Below are 26,010 nucleotides of genomic sequence, written 5' to 3'. Positions count from 1 at the left end.
ATAGAATTACCAAAAGTTCACCAGACTGAGATTCAGCAGCCGATAGTGTTATAAAGAATGTCGGAAGTCCAAATTGCCGAATCATTGCAATTGCCTTTTTCTTCTCAGCTTCCCACTGCGCGGGAGATGATCTCACACCTTTCAAAACTTTATAACCATCATCGTGTTGAATCAAATTTTGAACAAAGTTTTCGTTTAATACATTTTGGGCTACAGCCCAACCAACCGTGTTACAACACGGTTACGACCTGAAAACTTACGAAGGCAAATTGATGTACTATTCTTAATTTGCAAAAATTCTAATTTTTTATAATCGTAAAACAACTTTGGAATAGTACATGCTCTCCGATCAAATCGGCGAATTTCAGAACGTACTATCTTACTATATGTTTCAGAGCATGTACGTTTCTGCCCAACGTATGTAGTTCCAAATGACAATTCTTCTGAATTATTATCCTGAATTATGTCAATTGGTGTTTGTCCTTCACCTGGCGCTATAACTAAGCGGTTATAGTCTAAATTTTCTACAGGAATATTGCCCAAAAGGGTCTCTTGACCACCTGGATTATTCTCTGTAGGCACAGGTACGATGTGGATACGATTATCTGAGACGTTATTGTGGGAAAGTTGTTCCTCAATAAGTCTAGTATCTTCAGCAGATGCAACAAAAGGGACTTCTTGGTTATTAAAACTTGATATTCAGTTTTCATTAACACGTATATTGTGTTCACGATACAGAGGTGTGTTTATTAGGAATTGCAAAGCTTCCATAACTTTCGCAGGCCGAATGGTATCAGTCATATAATCATGATTGTATTCCAAACGCCTTCTTAAGTGAATTTGTATCACATGTGTTTGATCAAAAGAACGAGGTAAAGATGTCACAATGTTGTTAACAGAAATGGGAATGTTAACAACGGCACCTTTAAGGGAACTTTGCCCTTGATATCCCAAAGGACGGATTGTCATAAAAGGCAATCTAGGCATTATTAATCTTTCTTCAATTGGGGTTAAATCTTTCAAACAATACGGTATTTAAGGAAAGTCTAGACCATTCGATAAGCAAATTTTTGGAATGTCATTTTTTGTTATCGCATTTCTGCAAGTAGCACAAAAATTATAACTTCCATCTTCTGAAGGAAATTTTTGCTTTAAAAAAATGCGGATGCAGCACTGGGATGACATTGAGCAATAATTTCAAAATTTAGTTTGCGAATTTGGTATGAAAACCATAACCCCCCACAGCAAATACAAATTTCGGTAGGACCTTTCTTAATATTTTGAAAATAAATGTATTTGAAATCTGCTAAATTGCTACGATTAGCATCAACATCAATTTCGACAACATTATTTCCCCTCGTTAATCTAATTCGCTGGGACTGTCTCTCGTTCTCATTCAGCCTATTGACTAGATTATCTCTATGATAGCGAATATAAGCTTGTTGGCGGCGCCTTTGTTCAATAATGTCTTCTCTTGCAAGCCTTCTGCAAAGGTGCCGACGTTGTCTATCTCTACTACGCTCATCCCTCCTTCTTTCGGCATTTCTTCTAGCATGTTGCCTTTGTACTTGGTCGGGATTACTTGCACGAAGTTCTTGGTGTGCTTCGGTATTATGAACTTGCTCAATTGACCGGATAGTAGGGTCTTGACGCTGAATTCCACGTCCCCTAGTATTTCTACTTTGCTCTTCTGAGCGAATTTGTAGATTTTGACGTCTAGTTCTGTGCTAAACAGTATTTATGCTTTGTTCTGCAGATCGTACGTCTAAGTTTTCCCGCCGAAACCTACGTTCCCTAGTATTTCTACTTTGCTCTTCTGAGCGAATTTCTGAATTTTGACGTCTTGTTCTATGCTAAACAGTATTTACGCTTTGTTCAGCAGACCGAACGTCTAAGTTTTCCCGCCGAGACCTACGTTCCCTAGTATTTCTGCTTTGCTCTTCAGAGCGAATTTCTGAATTTTGACGTCTTGTTCTGTGCTGAACAGCATTTACGCTTTGTTCAGCAGACCGAACGTCTAAGTTTTCCCGCCGAGACCTACGTTCCCTAGTATTTCTGCTTTGCTCTTCTGAGCGAATTTCTGGATTTCGACGTCTAGTTCTATGTTGAACAGTATTTATGCTTTGTTCTGCAGAACGTACATCTAAGTTTCCCCGCTGAGACCTACGTTCCCTAGTATTCCTTCTTTGCTCTTCAGATCGAATTTGAGGATTTTGGCGTCTAATTCTATGCTGAACAGTATCATTAATTTGGTCCAAAATACGAATTTCTGGATCTAATCTCCGATTTGCATGACTTTCTGTATTCTGTGTTTGCTCGCCAACTCTAAATATATCGTTTGTACGAAGAATTTGCATGCGTCTCCTATTTTGAAGGCGACTTAGTATAATAGATCGTTTACTTAATCTAGACATAATTCAGTAATTGTAATAGGCTTACCAAAAAAGTTAAAATAATTGCTTAATAGAAATTTTAAATCTACTTCTCCAATGTACTGCTTCACTGCACTGCTTCTCCTGTAATCGATTCCTACTAACATCGGACTAAAATTTGTTGTAAACCCGATATATAAATCGAAAGCATTTAAATCGAAGTTTTCATACAACTAGTACAAGACAGTTGTTTTAATAGGAAACTTTAAATCAAGGGTTATTACGAATTCAAAAAAATATTTGTTTTTATAAGCGCCAGCTTATTTTTTTTTTTTAACAAAATCTAAAACTCTGAACAAAATCTAAAACTATTAAGATGATTCATGCACGGATTTTCAATTAAATTATCGGAAAATATTATATTGTCTATATGGAGACGGGGGGTCCCTTTGTAACATTACATTTGGTATTTTTGACATTTAACAAGGGAAAGTTTCAGATAATAATTCATTGCAATTTTTTATGGTATCTGATAGTTTCACCGATACTCAGTTAAGAGTCATAAAAGGGACCTGAAGTCTAGAAAGGTAATGGAACGATTTTGGAAAGTTACAACACCTTTTTGAGCTGGAATATGTGATGTGCAACGTGTTGCGAATATAAAAATGTTGCAATCGTTGTTCAGAATTCGTTATTCGTCAAATAAATCATATTGAAATAAAATTGAGTTATATATTAACATATACCATTGGTCTTACACTCACTTAGTTTAATTTTTACTAGCACAAATCACTATATTGACAACATATTGGGTATTAAGCGAACATTTTATACTATCTCAATTAATTGATGTAATTCTGGTAAGATAACACAAATCGGCTCATATATTCGGCATAAAGTCCACTAAAATAACGAAATTCACTATATATAGTATATGCGTGCTGAGGTAACCCCTGAACCGATTTCACAAATTTTCAACACCAAGGTACACTATATCCAAGACTATATGCTCACTTAATTTTGCTAAGATATCTTACATATTAACCGATATATGCGGAATAAAGCAACTCGTTTTTTTGAAGCCCCTATAATTAGGTACATATATGGGAGCTAGAGGAAATTATAACCCGATTTTTATAATTTTTGGAACAGAGACACACTATTATAAGAAAAAAATTCCCTTTGAATTACAGTAAAATCTCTGAGAGATTTACCGATATTTTAGATGAAAAATTGCCTAAGGCACTCAGTTCTTCATATTCGATACCCGGGGCGTTGAAAAGTTGATATTGATTTCGACAATTTTTTCACAAGTGATGCCGTAGATCATATACATCATTTGTGTAAAGTTTTATTCCGCTATCTTCATTGGTTCCTCATGTATATATTATAAAGTGAAGGAATCAGGTGGAATTCAAAATGGAGTTATAAGGAAAGTAGTCGTGGTTGTGAACCGATTTCGCCCATTTTTTATCCGTGTTATCAGGGTGTCAAGAAAATATTATATTCCGAATTTCATTCGAATCGTTCGAGTAGTTCCTGAGATATGATTTTTGACCCATAAGTGGGCGATGCCACGCCCATTTTTAATTTTGTAAAAAAATCTGCGTGCAGCTTCCTTCTGCTATTTAATCTGTAAAATTTAGTGTTTATGACTTTTTTCGTTATTGAGTTAACCCACTTTTAGTAATTTTCAACCAAACCTTTGTATGGGATGTGGGCGTGGTTATCATCCGATTTCAACTATTTTCATGTGTGTGGTGGGGTACGTAAGTGAAACGACTACAGAAAAATTGGTTTATATAGGTTCATTGGTTTGCGAGATATATACAAATAACCGATTTGGGGGCGGAGCCACGCCCACTTCCCCAAAAAAAATTACATCCACATATGCCCCTTCCTAGTGCGATCCTTTATTCCAATTTTTATACTCTCGCAACAAAAGTTGCTAAAGAGATATTTATGTACGTCAGATTTTCGATTAAATTGAAATCTTATAGTAGCGATAATGAAAAAGCCCCTGCTCATTTATTGGATAAATTGTTGCATTCATGGTATTTATTCCAATGTCTGACGTCATAATCATACAATCATCATCAAATGAGGCAAAAGAAATAGTCTCTGGTCGTTTAAGGAGTTTCGAAATGTAGTAATTAACAGTATCGAGGAGAGGACACCAACAGGTGGAACCTGTTTAATTTTCCTTAACTGCGCATTTCACGGAAATCGGGCGATAGACTCCTTGGTTGACGGATTTTCCAGCTATCAGCAGTGGGACAACTTTTATGATTATCCACATTTTAGGTATTTTAGAAGTGGGATTTGCCGATTTTATATGATCCAGCTACTTGGTCCGCTTTTCGTTCTGAAGATGGGTCAAATCTCTCGATTCAAAATCTAGAAGAAGATTGAAGTAAAGTTATTCAGATAATACTCAACTTGACCTATACATTCGGCAAAAAGTCCACTAAAATAACGACAAACGTTATATATTATATATGAGAGTGGCAGTAATTCCTAGACCGATTACACAATACTAGGCGACTCCACGCCCATTTCAAATTTTGTATACTAATTTAAATGCAGCCCTTCTAATACACAGCCTTTCTCACTTGTAAACCTAAAAGACTGAAATGTCGGACAACAAGCATACAAAAATTGGGGTGTCACCAAAGTCAACGTTCGCTTTAGACACACTTTCGTCATTACTTGGTGTAATAATCATTTGTTCGACAATGTTTTCGGCAGCTACTTGAATTACCTTTTGTTTGGTTCCTGTATGATTTTTTATTTAACTTTTGCAACTAGCAAATCCGCCCGCAAACCGCTGTTTCAATTGCAAAAGGCGAACTTAAATTCACTTCAACAAAAGTTTTTTTTCTTATTCTTACTGAAGACCCTTTTATCGCTTATGGTTCGCATACTTGACTTCCTCGAAATGCGAAATCTCAAAGCGAACTTGCAAACAAAATGAAATGAAAGCTTCTCAAGTGTTTTTGCCAAAGAAAGAAAGAAGAGATTTTAAAGTTTTCAACTTATGATAAGAATTTAACGCACATGCAAAGTGAAAAAAGTTCGAAATTTTTGATTGAAGTGCTGAGCGCTTCCTTTTCACCGCTACACATACCGTTAACAAGTTTTTATTTTGCATTCGAATTCGCACTGAAGTATAAAATTACAGTTACGCCATTACAAACATTCATACATGCTTACATATTTATGCACATGAACTTCCGCTTCTTGGTGAATACTTTTCAGGCTCGATGAACACACGCTCATCGGTGTATTCATGCAATGTCTGGTACGTGTAACGGTACAGATTAACCCAAATCAAAGTTTTGGTTAACAGTGTCCTATCAACGGGACTTTTGGAGCATTTCGGATAAATCTGTGTGTGATGAGCAGTGATTTATTTTAGAATAAGAAGTAAACCATAGGGTGGTTCAAAATTCTTTTAATGTAATGAAGTCCAAATCTATTTTATGTTTACCCAGCAACGTTGAATGCCATAAAATTAAATTTTAAGGAAATAAGAAGTTCTAACATTTATTTTGAACTGTATTTCGTCCAATCTATTTCGTTCTGAAATTTATTCAGTGTTCCAGCGATAATATATCGCTGACTTGAAGCGATTTCTAATTCAAGAAAAAGTGCAAGCATACTTTAGATATAACTACGACGAATATGGATGATCCCAATATAGATTTTTAGTAAACAAATATTTTTATTTTTATAAAACATTGAACCACATTAATATTCCACAAACACACTCGTTATATACGAAAAAAATATATGCAAAACAGTTTAGAGCTATCAAATGTTGCCAGAAATCCGTTTTCAATCCATCATATCATTTTGTAGAACTTCAAATGGCATAAAAATCAGCATCAAAACAAATCAAAGTATTCTTCTGAATAGTTAACACGCAGTCTTATGCATGAGTGATTTCTTTAAGAGGCATAATGCCGCCACAGTGGGTTATTTATGATGAAAAGTGGGTTATTTAACATACGAGTATATAACATATGTTTTAGTTAGTATAATAAAATGCAATAGATTTGCACCAACATATATTGGGGATAGGATCAGACTATAGCGAAAAGCAAAATGGTCACTATTTTCTCATAAAATGCCAAAGACAGACATATTGTTTCCGTATTACAATGTGTAGTACAATAAAAGCTCAAGAAATCATGTACCTGCAAAGTGACACACATATAGTATTGTACTATGTTGACATCCATCAGCTGATAATTTCAATTATAATTGTTACTACTCAACATATTTTTCCCATCTTTCTTTTTTAATTTTTGTTTTTAATTTCAGTTTATTTTGAATTTAATTTATTTTCTGTATGTCAAAATGTCAGAAAACATATGATTGTGGCAGAAGAGCTTAAAGCTTTCGGTGTGTTCAATGCAATCCATTGTAGTACATTTTACAACACCACAAAATTTCAATGGTTTCTAAAACTCTATTGTGGTACGGAACACCATTTGCTTTCAAACAAAATTCGTAAAACCGGTGATACACATACAAATGTATGGTTTCTGTAGCAAACTACAATATGTACTGCATGTCTGTCTCTGGTATAAGACATTTAAAAACTCGGATCTGACTGAGCAGTAACTCATATTCTTTCAGATTAAATCCTTCTATATGATTTCCATACCTTAGAATATTGCTATTGAAAATTTTGGGTAGATACTATTTACCGTTATTGGAAAATCTACAAAACAAAAGGTAAAACACATAAAGAAAGTATTTTCCGGAGAGAGTTCTCATATTATTGGCGTTTGCCAGTCGCAAGGATTCCGATCCCCTCTCTAGGCTATCGACTTCGAATAAAAACAATTACCATGAAAGGTTTTAAAATGCAGCGAACATTTATTTTCAGTCAACACTTCGAGAATTTCGGGCATGAAAAGCACATAAGTTGGGAGGCGCCTTAAAGTTTGTTGGACTCTTCAATTTTAACTTCATAGAACAAGAATAAACAAGAAAAGAGGTAAATATTATTATTTGCTTTGGTTTTGAATATGGTATGGTGAAAGTAAATACTTGAAATAACTTGTGAAGCAAAAAAGTACACACATGACAATACACATAACTGTAAACAAAGCCAAAGGATCGGATACAAACAATTGGTGTGCTCAACTGCTCACAATTCACTGCACTTGAAATTATATGCATATATGTATTGTATATGTATGTAAATGATAATAAATATGTATGTGTGAGTACACTTATTTGCTCGTGCACAGCTATTTATTTAAATGAAATTTAAAGATGTACCGTGAGAGCTGTTTGTTTTTCCAGCCATGTCAGTGCTAGTGCATGCTTCAGCAAATCTCACATCTGTCACTTAGAATTGTATGCTTAACCGGTTAAAAGTCCTTGAAAATTTTGACGGGTGATTTCTTCTATTTTGCAATATATTAACTGAAGTGGCAACGTTACCCAGTAAAAAATCTTTGGATTAAAACCAAAATCGAGTAATAAAGGAGTAATTACTTGTTCATCCATTTCGAGCATTAAGTGAGTAATAAAGGCAGTTCCGTTAAATTTTTCAAAAAAAATTTTAGTTTTCTCGCTTATTGATACATTTTGGAGGAATAGACGAGCTATTAATATGCTAACGCATACTTCTATTGCTCGTTTATTACTCCAAAATGTATCAATAACGAATTAACCATAACAGCCAATCATAACTGTTAATTTTTGTGGAATTCTTTTGTTTACAATAAAAGCGTATTTTGTCACTTTAAAATAGTCTGAATTTTGTAATCAACGCGTGAACATTATTGTAGTATCGTGAATATAATCAGATAAAAAGTGGTCAACTGTCGCGAATATATACAGGTAAAAAGTGATAATTAATTAAAAAAAATGTGTGGAAATATTTATTCTAAGCGTCACCTAAGGCGATTAGTGAAAAAAGAAATTCAAACATTTTCTACAAAGAATCGAGAGGCTGTTTAACTTTTTCTTTTTCGGTAAGATCTGAGTTTTATATATTTTATCTTAAATAACTTATACATATATGTATGTATTTTTTCATCTTTTGCAGAATCAGTTACAGAAACATATTCGACTTACGGGGATTTTGAAAAAGCGATTAAACTGGCCTTTCGAAAATGTAAGGCAACTTTTTACCGAAAGACCTATTCAATAAAATCTGCTTCGTCTCAGGAAAATTCCTAAATCATAACTTGATTTTAAATCATTATAACTATACATATACAATGTATTTATAATTTATGTGAATTACTAATACTTATATTTTGAAAATAAAAACATTGAATTCAATTATTTAAAAAACAGTTTATATTTTTCTCTGCACTTTTTGGATGTAAATAATATTACTCTTTTTTGTGCTCTTTCTGGAGGCTAAAATCATTACTCTTTTTGTGCTCTTCTATTCCAAAATCATTACTCCTTTTGTACTCCTTCTGGAGATAAAAAAGATCACTCCCTCTGCTCTCGTTTCGGAGGTCAAAAAGAGCTCAAAAGAATGTTCGGTTTGCGCTCCATTAGGAGCTCAAAAGGAGTGATCCCTCGTAAGGACATGCTATGTTAAAAAGGAGTAATAAATGCATGGGCCTCGGAGCATTGTGGAGTAATCCATTACTCGCAAAGGAGCGATCTAAGATTAATCTTTGGATCATCCCATTTTTTACTGGGTAACTACATTTCCAGATGAATATATACAGGTAAAAAGTGATAATTAATTAAAAAAAATGTGTGGAAATATTTATTCTAAGCGTCACCTAAGGCGATTAGCGAAAAAAGAAATTCAAACATTTTCTACAAAGAATCGAGAGGCTGTTTAACTTTTTCTTTTTCGGTAAGATCTGAGTTTTATATATTTTATCTTAAATAACTTATACATATATGTAACGGGTGATTTTTTTGAGGTTAGGATTTTCATGCATTAGTATTTGACAGATCACGTGGGATTTCTTACATGGTGTCAAAGAGAAAGATGCTCAGTATGCTTTGACATTTCATCATGAATAGACTTACTAACGAGCAACGCTTGCAAATCATTGAATTTTATTACCAAAATCAGTGTTCGGTTCGAAATGTGAAATCCGCTTTTTTATCGACAAATTTTGTTCAGCGATGAGGCTCATTTCTGGTTGAATGGCTACGTAAATAAGCAAAATTGCCGCATTTGGGGTGAAGAGCAACCAGAAGCCGTTCAAGAACTGCCCATGCATCCCGAAAAATGCACTGTTTGGTGTGGTTTGTACGCTGGTGGAATCATTGGACCGTATTTTTTCAAAGATGCTGTTGGACGCAACGTTACGGTGAATGGCGATCGCTATCGTTCGATGCTAACAAACTTTTTGTTGCCAAAAATGGAAGAACTGAACTTGGTTGACATGTGGTTTCAACAAGATGGCGCTACATGCCACACAGCTCGCGATTCTATGGCCATTTTGAGGGAAAACTTCGGAGAACAATTCATCTCAAGAAATGGACCCGTAAGTTGGCCACCAAGATCATGCGATTTAACGCCTTTAGACTATTTTTTGTGGGGCTACGTCAAGTCTAAAGTCTACAGAAATAAGCCAGCAACTATTCCAGCTTTGGAAGACAACATTTCCGAAGAAATTCGGGCTATTCCGGCCGAAATGCTCGAAAAAGTTGCCCAAAATTGGACTTTCCGAATGGACCACCTAAGACGCAGCCGCGGTCAACATTTAAATGAAATTCTCTTCAAAAAGTAAATGTCATGAACCAATCTAACGTTTCAAATAAAGAACCGATGAGATTTTGCAAATTTTATGCGTTTTTTTTTTTTTTAAAGTTATCAAGCTCTTAAAAAATCACCCTTTATGTATTTTTTCATCTTTTGCAGAATCAGTTACAGAAACATATTCGACTTACGGGGATTTTGAAAAAGCGATTAAACTGGCCTTTCGAAAATGTAAGGCAACTTTTTACCGAAAGACCTATTCAATAAAATCTGCTTCGTCTCAGGAAAATTCCTAAATCATAACTTGATTTTAAATCATTATAACTATACATATACAATGTATTTATAATTTATGTGAATTACTAATACTTATATTTTGAAAATAAAAACATTGAATTCAATTATTTAAAAAACAGTTTATATTTTTCTCTGCACTTTTTGGATGTAAATAATATTACTCTTTTTTGTGCTCTTTCTGGAGGCTAAAATCATTACTCTTTTTGTGCTCTTCTATTCCAAAATCATTACTCCTTTTGTACTCCTTCTGGAGATAAAAAAGATCACTCCCTCTGCTCTCGTTTCGGAGGTCAAAAAGAGCTCAAAAGAATGTTCGGTTTGCGCTCCATTAGGAGCTCAAAAGGAGTGATCCCTCGTAAGGACATGCTATGTTAAAAAGGAGTAATAAATGCATGGGCCTCGGAGCATTGTGGAGTAATCCATTACTCGCAAAGGAGCGATCTAAGATTAATCTTTGGATCATCCCATTTTTTACTGGGTAACTACATTTCCAGATGAAGGGTTGAAAAACACACGTAAACAATTCCGACAAACTCTCTACGTACATATGTACATTATCTAGCGACTCGAAGATGTATTCGATTAGCGATTTTTTCTGCTCGCTATCTGTGGGCGCTGTCTCCTGTAAAAAATTGTATATGTAAAATTAACAACAAAGTTATCGACTTGCAGAATTCCAAGCGCTGAACCCAATTTTCGTGAGATATCACGTTCTCCAAACTTGGTGTTCAGTAAATCGATTGTGACATTCGCTATGTGGGTTGTGGCGCTGTCCTGTTGGAACCACATATTGTCCAAGTCCATATCATCCAATTCTTAAAGTTGAGGTCACTGTCTCCGAATTTCGGTAGTAAATTTTAATAATTTTGACTCGTTGTTGGATCGTATAACTTTCAATGATGAAATGCCAAACCTTACTGAAGAGAAATGTGAAAAGGGCGGGAAAAATATGGCATCGTTTGCTGACCTTCTACTTTATAGCGCCCCGTTTGAAAACCCCTTTATATTCACAGTATTTTACCACTGAACTCTTGAATAGTTCATAATTAGCAGGATGATGAAACGATTCATCTTGTGGATGAATGAACTGAGTCAAACAAATTTGACGAAGTAGAAAGGGTCACGTGGCCAATACCTGACAGTCTAATAAGTTTTACAGGATATACTCATGGGGATCTATTAAAAAATCAGACATGGAAATTATTTCTGTCCGACCGATATCGGCATCGGCAATATGTGGCCGATTCTTAATCAAACCTTCCAAATCAGCTCCCGAAACTTCTATCGAGTCGCTATTATTATGTGTGACCTGTTGTTGTCCTGATGGAACACAACTTATACTACTTACTCCTTTTGGCGGACCGCTTTCGCGCAATTGCTGCCTTCAGATGGTCCCATTGTTGACAGAACAGAATTAAGTTTGGTCGCAGGGGGTTAGCTCAAAATTAATTATTTTCTGTCAAATCCACCAAACACATAACTAAACATTCTTGATCGTCAATCCTTGCTTGGTCACCCTGGTGGTTTCTCTGATCACCTCTTTAAAATCTTACTTTTAAATCACGATGACTACTGACGCACATGACCTCCATAGTTTGCCCTGCATTCAGAAAATATTTTATATTAGTTTCTTTCATTTTGTTCAACGCTTGGGTTGGCCATGAATTTGATTACATTTATCAAGAAATTCGCATGTCCGGACACACCATCAGCAAAGCGGCCATCCATTAATTCACGTGGACCATGGCGTTCGTGTTGCATAAAAATGTTATGGCACGAAAATTAGCAAAATTAAATTGACGCAAATACGTGCAGTTGCAAGCAACATCACCATTGTTCCTTGGTACCACACAATCACAACCTATATACTGGCTTGCTTGTTAATTTGCATTCATTTCGTGACACTTTCGGATTCGTATCGTAAAATGTATTTTTAAAGTATACTTTATTACATAATATCAATCTGAAATTTAAATACAAAGTTAAATCAAAACAAGTAAGGAAAGGCTAAGTTCGGGTGTAATCGAACATTTTATACTCTCGCAAATTATTTATTTAATTTTATTGATATAACACACAATTTTACCCACATATATGGAAACTTCAACCATTTTTGGCACAGAGGCATATTATTAGAAGATAAATATTCCCTACAAATTTCTTCAAAATATCTGAGAAACTTACCTATATTTTCGGTAACAAAAAATATTAGAAGCACTGAGGTCGTCATGTTCGATATATGGAGCCTTGAAAATTTATGGTCCGATTTCGGCGATTTTTAGCAGGGCGATGCCACATTATGGTATATGGGATGTATGCGTGGTGGTGAAACGATTTGGCCTATTTTAATAACATATCAGTAGGATCCCAGGAATATATTATGAACCGAATTTCATTGAAATTGGTCAAGTAGTTTCGCAAATATGGTTTTTTACCCTTAAGTGGACGGAGCCACGCCCATTTATAAATTTGTATACCAATTTGAGTGCAGATCTTCTGTACCATCTTTATAATGGAATTTAAGGTTATTGGTGGCTTTCCTTACTGAATTAAAGCATTTTTAGTAGTTCTCAACATAACCCTTGTGTAGAAGGTGGGCGTGATTATAATCCGATTTTCATTTTTAGACTGAATAAGGAAGTGCCTAAAAAACGACTTCTGAGAGTTTCGTTGATATAGCTTTAGTAATTTACGAGATATGTACAAAAAACTTATTAGAGGGTGGGGTCTTGACCACTTTTGGCATAATTTAAGATTGTTTTAAATTGCTTCTTTCGTCATATTTGTCAGCGAGACAGGCAGTGAAAGTAGGAGACATTTAAAAATAAAAAATTATGAATATTAGTTTTAGTATCTCTTTCATGTTATTATACAAAACAGATCTTAAACTGTTTAACATTTTCATGTCAGTAATATATTCCAAAGCGTTACCATTGCTTATCGCATAGCAACCATTGAAATAGGTACCTTCATTTTTATACTCTCGCAACAAATGTTGCTAAAGAGAGTATTATAGTTTTGTTCACATAACGGTTGTTTGTAACACCCAAAACTAAACGAGTTAGATATAGGGTTATATATACCAAAGTGATCAGGGTGAAGAGAGGAGTTCAAATCCGAATGTCTGTCTGTCTGTCCGTCCGTCCGTCCGTCCGTCCATCTGTGCAAGCTGTAACTTGAGTAAAAATTAAGATATCTTGATGAAACTTTGCACACTTATTTCTTGGCACCATAGAAAGGTTGCTTTCGAAAATGAGCAAAATCGGACCACTGCAACGCCTACACAATGGCGAAAACCGAAAACACATAAAGTGCCATAACTAAGCCATAAATAAAGCTATGGAAATAAAATTTGGTATGAAGGATCGCACTATAAAGGGGCATATTTGGATGTAACTTTTTTGGGGAACTGGGCGTGGCCCCGCCCCCTACTAAGTTTTTTGTACATATCTCGCAAACCAATAGAGCTATATAAACCAAACTTTCTGCAGTCGTTTTTTTTAGCCACTTCCTAATACAGTCCAAAAATGAAAGAAATCGGATAATAACCACGCCCACCTCCCATACAAAAGTTAGGTTGAAAATTACTAAAAGTGGGTTAACTCAATAACGAAAAAAGTCATAAACACTAAATTTTGCAGAAGAAATAGCAGAAGGAAGCTGCACGCAGATTTTTTTACAAAATTAAAAATGGGTGTGGCGTCGCCCACTTATGGGTCAAAAACCATATCTCAGGAACTACTCGACCGATTTCAATGAAACTTGGTTTGTAATAGTTCATCCCAATGATATGTTGTGAAAATTGGCCAAATCGCTTCACAACCACGCCTACTTCCTATATACCAGACCTTTGAAGACAATCTGAATCGTTTACTTTACAATATATAAAGTAAACACTAGTGAAGATATCGGTGCAGAACTTTGCACAAATATTATGTTAATAGTGTGGCAGCTCCATTCTAAAAATCGCCGAAATCGGACCATAGGTTTTTAAGACCCCATATATCGAACACAAGGACCTCGGTGCTTCTAACCTAATATTATGGTTTCCAACTTTCAATGGACTTTATACAATATATATGACGAATATGTGGGTCAAATTGTGTATTATATAATATTAATAAAGTTAAATAAATAAATTGCGAGAGTATAAAATGTTCGGTTACACCCGAACTTAGCCCTTCCTTACTTGTTGTATGTAATTTTGAATTTGCGAATTCGAACGCATTATAATCTACTCATAACAAGTAATCACTGCTCTACAGTGTAATGCCATGCCATTTGACCTAGAGTATTTTTTTTGTGAATTATTATCAAAATGTTGATGTGTAAGTATTTGCCACGAGTGGCAGCTGTCTGTTATTTAAAATGTATGTAAGTATACTTATCAAATTCCCTATTTCTAATCAAACCAATTGCTATTTCTGGCTTCTCCCAATGCTCCGCATCTGAAGGCAGCTATTTTGCGAAGTAATTGTGTTTGAGGGCAGACATGGTTATTTCTGTGCACGTGCCTTCGTAATTCCTTGTAATGCTAATGATTTCGAGTGTAATAATAATAGTGTGGCCAAGGGCCAATAAGTGCTGAACTGTCTACTGAACTATCAAAGTTATTTGTAAAATGTGGAAATAGTTGAGAGTTTAGAACTTTGTCTCATTCAATTTTGAACATATGTATAATACAAATTTAAGATTTGATAAAATCACACGAATATATGTATGTGTCAGATTTTGTTGCCAATGTCCAAAGGGTATAGCCTTAAGTAACTGATTAAAGATGACCAAAATTAAAAAAATAACAATGAAGCAAAGGCTAAGTTCGGGTGTAACCAACATTTTATACTCTCGAAATTTATTTATTTAATTTTATTAATATAACACACAATTTGACCAGGATATTCGTCATTTATCCATATTAATATTATAAATGCGAAAGTAACTCTGTCTGTCTGTTACTCTTTCACGCCTAAACGGCTGAACGGATTTTGATGAAATTTGGTATGGTGATAGATGATAACCTAGAAATGGTCATAGGCTATAAATAATCACCCCATCGTTCTTAGTGGAAAACTGAATTGAGTTTGTGATTTTTTTATGGTTTTTGCTGGGAGTTTTGCTCTATCATGCCTAAACGGCTGATATTCGACATTATTTGGCATTAGTCCGACTTAGACTTTAAAATATCTTGATTGTCAATAAACGTTTTTGGTGGAGCCGGGATTTTGTTAGCAGGTGATTTACGCCAGACTCTTCCAATTATTCCTGGATCAACTGTTATTGACGGGCTAATCGCATGCCTAAAATCATATAATTTGTGGCGACACATAAAGAATCGCCAATTAACCACAAACATATGAGTGTTTTTGAAAAATATCAAATTGCGATTGTAGAAGCAGTTGCAAATGGTGGGGTCGCTGTTGAAAACTCGATGGATTAATAACATTTCCAACATATTTCTGCCACTTCATTGAATCGAAAGAGAAGTTTTCCTGACATGAAACTTAAATATGATAACCATAAATGATAAAGATATCGATGATCTTAATGCGACAATTTAGAACTTCGGTCCAGGAGAGTTGTCACAGCTACAAACCAGGATGGCGTAGTCAATTATCCCAAACTATCACCACTCACTTTACAAATAAAAGTAGTAAAATAAATAAATATCGTCGCCGAAGCCAAGATTGGACCAACGTAAATTAATGTATACCTTGCCACAAAAACGTGTGGCCGGGTCTGCTAGTATGTTATAAAGCCAATTGAAAGTTGGAATCCCTAATATTAGTTTTATGGGAAATAGGGAAGTTATGACCGGATTTCACGTATTTTATGCACGGAGACATATTCTTAAAAGAAAAATATTCCCTCGGAATTTCTTCAAAACATCTGAGAGACTTACCTATATTTTCGATAAAAAATTATTAGAAGCACTGAGGTGTCATGTTCTATATATTGGAGCCTTCAAAAAGTTTGGTCCGATTTCGCCGTTTTTTGGAAGGGCGATGCCGATGTCTTTATGTATTGTAAAGTAAACGATTCAGACTGACTTCAAAGTTCTGGTATATGGGAAGTTGACGTGGCTGTGAATCGATTGGAATTATTTTCACAACATATCATTGGGAAGCTAGGAAGATATTACAAACCGAGTTTCATTGGTCGAGTAGCTTCGGAGACATAGTTTTTGACTCATAAGTGGGCGGAACCACGCCCATTTAAAATTTTGTATACCATTTTGAGTGCAGCTCTTCTGTACCATCTTTATAATGAAAATTAAGGTTTCCTTACTGAATTAAAGCATTTTTAGTAGTTTTCAACATAACCTTTGTATGGGAGTGGGGTGTGGTTATAATCCGATTTTCTCCATTTCTAGACTGTATAAGGAAGTGCCTGAAGAAAATGACAATAGAAAGTTTCTCGTAGTTTACGAGATATGTACACAATGCCCCTTCAATCCAAATATGCCCCTTCATAGAACGATCCTTTGTACTAAATTCCATAGCTTAATTTTTATCTTAGTTATAAATTGTTATAGGTTTGCGGTTTTCGCCATTATGTGGGCGTAGCAGTGGTTGGATTTCGCCCATTTTCGAACGTAACCTTCTTATGGTGACAAGGGACACGTGTAGCAAGTTTCATTAAGATATCTCAATTTTTACTCAATTTGAACTTTACTCGTCACGCTGATCATTTTGATACAGTGGAACTTCCATAATTGAACTTCTATAACCTGAAGATCTCTATAACTCGAACTTTTGTATTGGCAATAACGTTTAGAAATCAAATTTCATAAAAATTTCCTACCATAACTCAAACTTCCTTAACTCGAAGTTTTCCATAACTCGAACTCTTGAATTGACAATAGAAGTCAAATTTCATACAATTTTCCTTCCATAATTCGAACTTTTCGGCCAGCGCATAATACAAAATTTAAAATTTATCGAGGCACAATTTTAAAAGAGAACAAAAAATATGATATTACTCTAATAGATTTCATAAATCATGTAACAAAAACATGGGATAAAGACGTTGAGAGCCAAACAATAGCTATGTTCAACAAACAAAATTAAAGAATACATGTAAAACATGTCGTTGTTAAATAAAACGTTATGCGAAGTAAATAATTAAAACTGTGTATAATATATATATTTTGAAAAATCTATGTTTTAGTGAAAATTTCTATAACTCGAAGTCTCTCTACTCGAAGTTTTTGTGGATTATTGTGATTCGAGTTAGAGAAGGTCCACTGTATATCAAACTCGTTTAGTTTTAGGATTTACAAACAAACGTTATGTGAACAAAAGTATTATACTTTCTTTAGCAACTTTGTTGCGAGAGTATATTAATTGTTATTGCAATTTGAAATCGTTTTCGTATACAATGCCTGTTCTTAAGAACATTAATAAATGTTCTTTTAAATGATTCAGAATTGTCTGTTACTTTTGAAGTCTACAACATCGAATGGAGGGTGGACACACAAGTAAAAAAATTTTAGATAATTTCATACATACATACTTAAGTATATAAAAGGAATCTAAATCTGTTCTTTCCTATAGACTTTCTGATGAAACCGAACTGATGTGAATTGTAAGAATTTAAATTACGTGAATTGCACAAAGTGACAGGCCTCCTAAGCCCTTATATTGAAGATAAGATTTAAAGCAATTGCGCTTATTTGGAATAAACCCGCGCAAATCCGTGGGACTGAGTTGGTACTTTTATTAATACTTTATTTATTTATCTGTTATAATCTTGAGAAAACGGATGGTTTTCAAAATTACGTTATATGTAAATATTTATATCTGTTACTATTCTTTTTTGTTGAACATATTGCGAGAGTATTAATTATTTATTTATTTACAATTATTAAAACAACATCTATTTTCCACCATTGAGCTTATTTTAATTGTTTAAAAATGTTCTTTATGAAAATTCCGTCCCTAAACCGAAATTTGCTATGCCTATAAGCCAATTGGAATATTAATAATTGTCAGCCTTACGTTTGGGCTTCACAAAATACATACATATGTATGCACTTACATTCCATGTTGTTGTATTGCATAAATTTATTGAAACACTATAGGAATAACAATAAAATAATATTTATTGCCTCGCATTGCATGAACAATGGTTGCTTGGGGCAGAAGGCTTTAGCTTTGTAATTTTCCATTTAATTATCACTTCGCTGGTGCTATACTCATTTGCACTAATTTTATTTCATTTAATGCTCGAATTTCTAAATTTAGCATTATTTGGCAACACATGCGTTCACTGTGTGCATTTATTATTCAATATCTAACAGTCATAATTTTGAATTCTCAAATTGGTATTATTTATGTTAATGCATGTTCTAATATGTTAATGATTTATTTTGTAATGTATTTACAGTGAAACTTCTGTAATTCGAATCACCATAATCCACAGAAAAACTTCGAGCTAGAGAGAGTTCGAGTTATAAAAGGTTGTATTCTGTAATTTTGTTTGTTGCAGTTTGCTTTTGTTTGGCTCCTACCGTCTGTATCTCATGCATTTGTTACATGATTTATGCAATCCATATGTGTAATATTATATTTGTACTCTCGCAACAAAGTTGCTAAAGAGAGTATAATAGTTTTGTTCACATAACGGTTGGTTGTAAGTCCTAAAACTAAACGAGTTAGATATAGGGTTATATTTATCAAAATGATCAGAATGATTAGTAAAGTTTAAATCCTTCCGTCCGTTTGTATTATGTCCTGGTCGAATAGTTCGATTCATGGAAGGAAATTTTTATGAAATTTGACATCTATTGTCAATTCAAAAGTTCGAGTTATGGAGATCTTCGTATTATAGAAGTTCGAGTTCCACTGTATTTATTTATGAATATAGTATGTAGAAAAATTTGCTTATAGGTCTGTTTCATCATTCCTATAAAAGAATACATGATCTTGTTTGGAGTTGAGATCGGACTCGAGTCTTGTATAATGATAATGCGCTCAACTACTTTCAAATAGTAAAAAGTGAAGACCTCAAAACGATTTTCATAATATTCTTAAAATTGATATTTCCGAAGCCCTTGGTTTCTTTGATTAGCATATGGAACACTTTGTTTTCAAGAAATCATAATAATCATGCCACACCCAATATGATTTCCAGAAAAGCAGATATTAACTTGCTTAATCATTTACCAGACTTAATTGTCCTGTGATTGAAGTAATCCCGAGCGAATTCGAAATATTTCTAGATAAATCTGACAAACTCAAGTAACAGTTTTCAGGGCGATCAAGATGACGGAGGATCACATATAGAAAAAAAGATAAAATGAAAAAATAATTTAAATACCACCATAGAAGGGTATATTTCAAGATTCAAAAACACAACAAGCTTCGAATACTACTTTTTCAATAATATTAACATTAAATGTATGAGTTGAATATGTTTTCCGACATTAGTTGTTGTGTTTTATTAAATAAACAGTATTGTTTGATTTGCTTCTGCTGATTTTGCTGCCTTGCCAAACCTAACCTCATTTATGCTAATTTTATTTGCGTAAATTTGAAAATTTTAGTAAATATTGCAACTAAAAATGTGCAGCGTTGCAAAAAACCTTTAATGTGTACATTTAAAAGCAATTAATAATGAAATCGCATTGAATAAAACACCTATAGCGGTCATGAATAAATTAAGTCGTTTAACCGGAATAAGGCAGTGTCAAAGTGGGGAAGTTTGGAAACAAGCAACCCAATGAATATTTGAGTGCCGCGCAGTGTTTCCCAATTGCCAAGTGGCATTGTCATGAATTTGTGATTTTGCGGAATGGCTAACGGCGGTGTTCATTCGAGTAATTTCGGAACTACCGCTACTATCGTTCGGCATGGATTGAAGGTTTACAATAGATACACTTATTAAGTTTTATTCCCTCAGGCGTTTGTACTTATGTAGGTAAGTATGATGAACCAGTAATCGAGTTTATGTTCAGTAATTCAAGGTGAGTTTGCCTGAAATCACTGTTAAACGTGGCTACCTGTAACCCAAGCGCGTGAGACGTTCTCTTTATGGTTTAAGTTAAATTGCACAAAAGGACACGTGCCTCTCTTTCTTTACTGTGTGACTTTTTGGTCGATGGTTACAGGTTTAATTGACGGTTGAGTGGCATTTAATAAGTTTTCATGTTTCATTTCGCAAAATATCAGTATTTGTTTATATATACCTCTCTGTGTGTGATTACTTCATATGTCCCTTTTGTAACCCTAAAATTTTATTAACCTGGGACCCTGCTTAAATATTCATTCACACTAATAATTTATGAATTCAAAAATACAATTGCCGTCATCGTCAAGCGAGTTGGGTGTGGTGATACTATTCTGTGAATCTTAGTTTATGTACCGGTCTTTGTAGTATCAAATACTGCCCAATAAACTCATTATGAATTGTGGTTGTCTATCGATAGGTTATGACCTTGAAATTTTGTCATAAATAAAAGGTTCACATAAAATACAGAATACAGATACATATGTAATACGATGAGCGGGGCGCAATCGGTAAATGAACGCAATTTATCCAACTATGAAATGCAAGAGTGGATCAAGATTTAAACTGATCAAATGGTAAACTATGTTTTTAATCAAATTTTATCTAACTTATCAGAATGGTTTCGCTAACTAGGGTTTCATACCTTTGAATAGTTTTCAATAAAATCCTCATCAGAATAGTCAAAATAATTTTTAGTACGGATTTCACAAATCTTTATAATTTAAGCAATTAATACCGTAATACAAGCGTAAAATCATGTGCTGAACACATAGAAGACGACAAACGACGAGCGACATCTGTCAAATATTAAAATACACCCGTTCTAATGGGCACAGATTTTTTGACAACAGCACGACTACGCGACAACAGGCTTGTAGTTGTCGTTGTCGCCAAATTAGAAATGTTTCTAATTTTGCCGACGACAATGGCCGCTATAGAGCTGCCACTAACATGTGAAATGTAAAATTATTCAAAGGTCTCACAAGTATGACGTTATTTTGCACGCAGAAACGTAAAATAGCTTTGATATATCATTTATAATAACAATCGATTATTTAAAACAAATAAATCGCAAATTTTTACATTTTTTGCGTAAATAATTTCACTTTAAACTAAATATGTAAATTTTATTGAAGTGAAAGATGTTAGTACGGCAACAATGAAATTGATGTTTGATATGTCGCTGCCGTCTTCAAAATGTTCAAGACTCTGGCTTCGAAGCGACATTTGTGGTCAGCCGTCGCTACGTTGTGTCGTGTCGTCGTCTTTGTGTTCAGCACTTCACTGTCGTTATTGTAATTGACCGGAATTATCAGTTAATATGTATGTAATATTTCCAGTCTTGAGCATATTTCATTTGATCGGAACAATATTTAAATATCCATGACCTTGAAATTTCAACATTAATTCAATTTTCTTCAGTGTGCACATATAAATATATATATATATATTGGCGTAGGAACCGCTTTAAGCGACTATAGCCGAATTCAACAGAGCGCGCCACTCATTCCTCCTTTTTTGCTTTTTGGCGCCAACTGGAAACACCAAGTGACGCCAGTTCACTTTCTACTTGGTCCTTCCAACGGTGTGGAGGTCGCCCTCTTCCGCGGCTTCCTCCAGCGGGTACTGCATCGAATACTTTCAGAGCTGGAGTGTTTTCTTCCATCCGTACAACATGACCTAGCCAGCGTAGCCGCTGTCTTTTTATTCGCTGAACTATGTCAATGTCGTCATATAAATCGGACAGCTCATCCTTCGAAGGTCTGCGGTATTCGCCGTTGCCAATGTTTAGAGGACCATAAATCTTGCGTAAAACCTTTTTCTCGAAAACCCCAGGAGTCGTCTCATCGGATGTCGTCATCGTACACGCTTCAGTGCCATACATCAGGACGGGAATAATGAGCGACTTGTAGAGTTTGGTATTGGTTCGTCGAGAGAGGACTTTACTTTTCAATTGCCTACTCAGTCCAAAATAGCACATATTGGCAAGAGTGATTCTGCGCTGGATTTCGAGGCTGACATTGTTGGTGTTGTTAACGCTGATTCCCAGGTAGACGAAATTATCTACGACTTCAAAGTTATATGACGTGTTAACACTGACGTGGGAGTCAAGACGCGAGTGCGCTGACTGTTTGTTTGATGACAGGAGATATTTCGTCTTGTCCTCATTTACCACCAGACCCATACGCTTCGCTTCATGATGGGCATGATTGGATGAAACAGTATCCGGACCATAAAGAGTATTCAAATTTTAAGGCGCCTGGCGTACGTTTTCGTATTTATCGATGAAAAATGTAAAATATGGCGTATTTTCTATTGGCAAAATAATGTATTACTTTCTTCTAGACTTACAATTCATAACTATTTATACCATCTGTAAAACGATTTATAACCATTATCATTAAAAGATAAAATTTAGTTCATTAATATTATTTAAAGAGAACGACAATTCATGCGATTTACTGCAAAATTTGAACAAAACTTTAAGCACTCATAAAGGACACCACGCTTTAAAAATAGCCACACTGCTTCATTTGATTTCATACTCTCAACCACTTTAAAGAAACACAATGCACATATTGTGTGTGTGTGTATTTTTACCTGAATGTGTGTGTGTTTAAATATGAAATGAGCTTCATTCTTCGAAAGTAATTATTTTTTCTTCCTTCAATGTTGCTGTATCAGCTTTTGATCCAATATCCGAGTCTAACAGAATAAATTAATTATTGTCTGAACATCCCTTTTAAAGTGAAACAAGGCAACCGCACACAGGTACAAGCTTCTGATGCGTCATACCCGTACTTTTACAGGTTATACGTGTATACTTTGCCGTTGTGTGGTCGTTGTGGTTGGCTTTGTCCGCCGCAGCATAACAACACATTCAGGCGCACATACGCTCACATACTCTCTAATACTTTCTAGACTTTTTGCCTTGGCGTTGCTTTCATTACACACAGTTGTTCATTGAGGTAATCAAACATAAATTGAGTGCTGCTACTTAGTTTCGGAAAGTACGCATCACAGCAAGAATAAATTGGGGTAACAACGTCAGGGTTAGAGTCATGATAAATGTGCTCCAAGATGTGGGTTTATAAATTAATAATTGACAAAAAATGGCAATTCATTAATGATCTCTAGGTGTCTCTTTTGAGTCTTATCTTCTGTTGTGTCAAAACTAGTCAGTTTCCATACGTGGCATGGTATAAGAATATGAAGCTAATCACTCGAGATATCTTCAAAGCCCCATTAGGGCTGGAACATTATACAGTTAGGAGCAATTATTAAAAGAACAAACAAAACTAAAACCATGACTTAAACAAATAATAATGACATAGAGCGACATTTTTGAAAATCATCTTCGTGAAATGATCCACAATCTCCAAAACTCCTACTTTTAGAATACCACTTTTCCCCTTGTATTGTATACTTCTCGCACTGAACGAATGCGATCAGGATTGCCATGAATGACAGAAACAAAGGTGACTAGAGTTTTGACTCGATGACTGTCTTAGTGTGTTGTTTATAGAAAATTGCTCTAAGTCATGACACCATAATCGAAAGGAGGGCAAATATTTATTACAATTATCATAAAACCTTCGACAGTCTCCTTTACGTTTGAAGTCTCCTTTCGAAGAGTTGCCTATTGTGTGAAAATATTAAGTTTTCCTTCGTTAAAGGCAAATCCGCTTGAGAAACGTTCCGTGAGATTAATAGTGTTTTGAGGGATGGTACTCTATCACTACGAACTGCAGAGGAATGGTTTCCGAGCGGGTAAAAACGCCACTATGGATCACATACGACAATATCAAGCGAAAACAGTCGTGGTCGAAGGCCAGTGAATCGTCCCAAACAGTGGCCAAGCCGGGATTGACGGCCGAGAAAGTTTTGCAGTGTATTTGATGGGATTGGAAGGGAATCATCTATATCACTATGAGCTGCTCACATATGGCCAGACGCTTAATTCTACCATCTACTGCGAACAACTGGACCGCTTGAAGCAGGCGATTGACCAGAAGCGTACAGAATTGGCCAACAGGAAGGGTGTAGTATTCCACCAGGACAACGCCAGACCACACGCTTCGTTGATGACTCCTCAGAAGCTACGGGAGCTCGGATGGAAGGTTTTATCGCATCTACCATATAGCCCGGACATAGCGCCAAATAATTACCACCTGTTCCTGTAAATGGCGAACGCCCCTGTGGGTGTAACGTTGAACTCAAAAGAGGCTTGTGAAAAGGGGCTGTCCGAGTTCTTCGCAAATAAGGAAGGGGCTTCTACGAGGGCGGTTTTATGAAGTTGTCGTCTAGATGGAAACAGGTTATCGAACGAAAAGGCACATATTTGAATTAAATCCGACCACTGTAACACTTTTTAGAAAGCATTGATATATCGCATTAGATAATTAGTATTCGAAACTCTATAAATTTAAAAAAATAAAAAGTTAAAAATTACTTACTGACTGCTTTCAGACAAACTTTCTTTTTAAGATTATTGGATATTATCATATGTTTGCAACAGACTGTATACCCACATACACTTAAGCATGGGTTTATATGTATGTATGAATATTCACATGTAGCCAACATTGAACAAATTGCATGCATATATTTGCAAGCTGACACCGCAACGTGTTGCCTCAGTGTTTATAAAGAAGGGGCCGATGGCAAGCTGTCTGGCTCTTAGGAAGTATATGTGAGAGCGTGTTACCACCATTGCTGCGTAGAAGCGATGAGCCACTGAACTGTTGTAAATGCACAACTATTGATGTTGTTGTTGTCTTTTTTGTGCTGCACTCCTGGTGCACTCCTGGTGCACTCCTGTCTTGGCTTACGGGTTGACTTGCCGGCTGACTGGCTGGCTGGTTATGCTTGGCATTTAGTAACTTAATAGAATTAATTACTATAATAAATTGAGTTTGCGTTGTTGACATCACAGCGCCGTCAACTTGAAGGATGCTTTTGTTATTGTTTTTGGTAGCTGTTCAGGTAAATGACATTGATTTCACTTTACCATCGATATTTCACTTGAACCCTAGCGAAACTGTGCGGCAACGTCTAGTTACCACTGCGTCTCAACTATCAGCACGAGTTGTAAATGTGTACACACGCACATATAAGTTGGAAAATTTTGAAGGGGAAGCCGCAGCGCAGTATAAGTTTTATTGACCCCTTCTCACTTATTTGGATACAGTTGAAAGGTAATATTTTTTAAATTTTATAGCAAATTTTAGAATTTAAAATTTTTGGGAGCGGTGTAATTTCTCTATATAAAGGAAGTGTCTTAGAGAAAGCTATTTAATATATAAGATGAAATGATACTTGAGGTAGATAGATTTAATTCGGTGCAATCCATACGGATAGCTTACTATTGGATTTCAGGGTGAAATATGGCTTCATATATAATTCAGTTTCACCTATCGATGCAAAAATACGACAATCATCAAGTTTAGTCGACACCCACATTGCACTTCTCGCTCGATCTACTCGTCACACAGTCACATATCATGTTGTCCGCATGGACGAAAACACTCCAGCTTTGAAAGTGTTCGATGCAGTACCCGCTGGTGGAAGTCGGGGCAGAGGAAGGCCTCTACTCCGTTGGAAAGAACAGGTGGAGAGCGACCTGGT

The 26,010-nt window shown here is 35.3% G+C and overlaps 1 long non-coding RNA gene across 1 annotated transcript; it reads left to right on the top strand.

The window, feature by feature from the left end:
• The first annotated feature begins 6,661 nt into the window (after positions 1-6,661).
• Positions 6,662-8,248, top strand: LOC114805294 (uncharacterized). Its single transcript, XR_008472862.1, has 2 exons — positions 6,662-7,910; positions 8,146-8,248. It is a non-coding gene; the product is annotated as an uncharacterized LOC114805294 (long non-coding RNA).
• Positions 8,249-26,010: the final 17,762 nt, after the last annotated feature.

Source organism: Zeugodacus cucurbitae, chromosome 2, assembly GCF_028554725.1.
Source record: "Zeugodacus cucurbitae isolate PBARC_wt_2022May chromosome 2, idZeuCucr1.2, whole genome shotgun sequence".
NCBI classification, from domain to species: Eukaryota; Metazoa; Arthropoda; class Insecta; order Diptera; family Tephritidae; genus Zeugodacus; species Zeugodacus cucurbitae.
Note: the sequence above shows the minus strand (reverse complement) of the source record. Positions and strands in the feature narration are given on the sequence as shown.